General features: G+C 48.3%; 1 pseudogene; it reads left to right on the top strand.

Annotated features, from left to right (window-relative positions):
* Nucleotides 1–588: 588 nt before the first annotated feature.
* Nucleotides 589–2,800, top strand: LOC142455319 (spermine synthase pseudogene; annotated as a pseudogene).
* The last annotated feature ends 751 nt before the right edge of the window (nucleotides 2,801–3,551 follow it).

Below are 3,551 nucleotides of genomic sequence, written 5' to 3'. Positions count from 1 at the left end.
TTGGAAACGGTGGTGACAATGACTGCACAACCTAGGAGGATGATGAACATCATGATGTCACTGAAGCACACGACATTTTAAAATTTGGAAATAGTAATATAGATACATCAATCACAATTTCTTTTAGAGTCTCAGTGAACAGGAAGTGGACAGGAACTTTATGAAATATGTTACTTACAAAACAATATGGCATCGGTATTGAAAGAAGTCTCCTCTACAAAAGGAAAAGAGGAAGGAAGGAAGCAAGGGAAGGAGGAAGAAGTAAAGGAAGAAGGAAGTTTGAGTTTGGCAACTCAAAGGGGCCTTAACAGGGCCTGAAGGGGCGAGCGGTCCCCGGCGGGGCGTGGCCATCGGTGACGCACGCTGCGGAGCAGGCGTCCAGGCTTCCTACGCTGGCGGCGGCCCCGCCCCACGCCCCGCCCACCAGGCGGCCACGCCCCGCCCCGCCTCGCTCCGCGCCCTGGTCTCTCGGCGGCCCCGCCCCGCGCCCCGGCCTCTCGGCGGCCCCGCCCCGCCCCGCCCCGCCCCGCGCCCCGGCCTCGCGGCGGCCACGCCCCCTCGTCCTTGGCGTGCTGCCGTCCCCCCCGCCCGCCGCCGCATTCTTCCGCCGCCGCTTCCCCGGCAGGACCCGAGGCTCGGCGGTACTATGGCGGCCGCACGGCACAGCACCCTGGACTTCTCGCTCGGCGCCAAAGCGGATGGCGAGACCCTTCTCAAAGGCCTGCAGCCCATTTTCCAAGAGCAGGGAATGAGCGAGTCGGTGCACACCTGGCCGGACCACGGCTGCTTAGCAACCTACGCCCACGAAAACGGCAGCTTTGCCAGTGTGAGAATTTACCCCCACGGGTTGGTGCTGCTGGACGTCCAGAGTTACGATGGCGATGCGCAGGGCAACCAAGAACTTGACGGTCTTCTGAACCGAGTCGAAGACCGCCTGAGGGAGCTGAGCCCGCGGGGGCGGGCGAGGGTGAAGCGCCTGCCGCCCCTCGTGCGAGGCGGCGCCGTGGACAGGTACTGGCCCACTGCCGACGGGCGCCTGGTGGAGTACGACATGGACGAGGTGCTGTTCGATGAGGACTCGCCCTACCAGAACATTAAGATTCTACACTCGAAGCAGTTTGGGAATGTGCTCATCCTCAGCGGGGACGTCAATCTGGCCGAGAGCGACTTGGCGTATACCCGGGCCATTATGGGCGCTGGAAAAGAAGATTACGCCGGCAAAGAGGTGCTGATTCTGGGCGGCGGCGATGGGGGCATCTTACGTGAAGTCGTGAAACTGAAGCCCAGCATGGTCACGATGGTCGAAATTGACCAAATGGTGATTGATGCGTGTAAGAAGCACATGCGCAGAGCCTGTGGCGAGGTCCTAGACCAGCTTCAAGGAGACTGCTACGAGGTCCTGATAGCCGACTGCATTCCGGTGCTGAAGAGGTACGCCCAAGAAGGAAAGCTCTTTGATTATGTCATCAATGATTTGACGGCGGTGCCTATCTCCACGGCTCCAGAGGAAGATTCCACCTGGGAGTTCCTCAGACTGATTCTTGACCTTTCAATGCAAGTATTGAAACACGATGGGAAATACTTTACACAGGGCAACTGTGTCAATTTGACGGAAGCCCTGTCCCTCTACGAAGAACAGCTCGGGCGCCTCTATTGTCCTGTGGGCTTCTCCAAGGAGATCGTCTGTGTCCCTTCGTACCTGGAACTGTGGGTATTTTACACTGTGTGGAAGACCACTGAGCCTTGAAGATGAACGGCACCCAGCATGTGTGACCCCCACACGTTGGATGGCATCCGAATGAGTTTAGCAATTGATTGTGAATTCCTTAAGGTTTTTTTCTTTATTATTATTATCTTCAATTTTAAAAAACAAATAGAAAATGTCTATTTTGATGCACGAGGGTGGTCTGTTTTTAAGTCAGTTTAAGGATGATCCAGCAGCACAGTTGAGGCTGCCACATGCACTGAACCCCTAGAACATGAGCATCATTATTTTGTTTCTAAGGAAAGTTCTTCTCCAAAAATTGACTTAGCTACTAAGATTTGGTGCTTATAAAGGAGAGTTAAATAAAATGAATAGCATTGCTCCGATTAAAGTTACAAAAGAAAAAAAGTAGAATTAAACCATAAAACTCATAGAAGAAAAATTAGGAGATAACCTAAGTAATGATTTTCCATATATGAACATAACACAATATCTAAGAGAAGAGATACTGGTATTCATCACAATTAAAATCTTTTGTCATTCAAAGCTATTAAAAATAAAAATGCAAGAACCCATGATAATTTATAAATTATTATTTTTTCATGTCTTACACTGATCAATATGTCCCTTCATCCACTTTTCAGTTGTCCAGCCCTTGGGAGTAGGGTTAGATGTAGATCATTGTGATCGGTCCCCCTTTCTCCCCATACCTTCCCTGTGGTATGCAGCTGCCTTTTACTTGTCCCGTGCCTCCATTTGCAAGCTACACTACCTGTGAGACACCTAACTCGTGGATTGTGTCGCTGTAACTAGAGGTTCCTTCAAGTCTGGCTTCGCCACGCTACTGGAAGGTACATCTCTTGAGCTGAGGACTGTCAGACCCTGCCATCTGGCTGACTGTTGACCTGCTTGCTGTTTGCTGCCTGTGGCCGGATAGCCTGAATTGCATACCCTGCGGCCCTCAAGACTTGAAGGACTGCCAGTGTACTAGCTGTCTCATGGAAGTGAGTTGCACTGAGCCATTTGTACTGCTTTATAGATTAATTAACTGTCTATTTCTTATGTTATCTATCTCTACATATAAATATATATATAAAATTATTAGTGTCCTGGTTTTGTTTCTCTAGAGACCCCTAACACATTCCCCTTCCCCTCCTGGTATCAAGGATTCATGAGGGAGGGAGGGTGGGGGAGGGAGGAGAAAATGGAGAAGCTGATACCAAGGGCCCAAATAGAAAATGTTTTGAAAATGATGATGGCAACAGATGTACAAATGTGCTTGACACAATGGATGGATGTAGGGATTGTGATAAGAGTTGTATGAGCCCTCAATAAAATGAGTTTTAAAATAAATAAGTGCAAATTATAGGCTAATAACAAATATTGGCAGAATATATGCCTGACAATAGTCCAGCATCATCTAGACAAAGTGTTTCTAAAGAAATTATAAGAAAAGTACTATTCAATTAAATGTGAGCATGTATGGAAATTTCACCAAAGATAAAACCTTCAGTGGAGCAGGCTTATCTTTCTCCCACTGAGTGACTAATGAGTTTGAAATTTTGACTTGGCAGATCACAGTCCAATGTCTACGCAAAAGAGTTGGTGGTCAATTGTTAATAAGCGCGTGAAAATGTTACAAACACCATTTCTCAGAAAAATTCTAATTAAAACCCCAACTAGATACCAATGTACTCCCATTTATTGATATAAGAGTGAGCATTCCAAGTGTAGTAGTTGGATGATTTTATGTCAACTAGAATTTATATGAATCTGTATGGGCAGAGTTCAACCTGTCAATCAGGTTACAGCCTCTTTCTCTGTCCCTCCATCTTCCAGTTTGCTC

Source organism: Tenrec ecaudatus, chromosome 8 (genome assembly GCF_050624435.1).
Source record: "Tenrec ecaudatus isolate mTenEca1 chromosome 8, mTenEca1.hap1, whole genome shotgun sequence".
Taxonomy (NCBI): domain Eukaryota; kingdom Metazoa; phylum Chordata; class Mammalia; order Afrosoricida; family Tenrecidae; genus Tenrec; species Tenrec ecaudatus.
The sequence above is the reverse complement of the archived record's forward strand: the minus strand, read 5'-3'. Positions and strand labels throughout refer to the sequence as shown.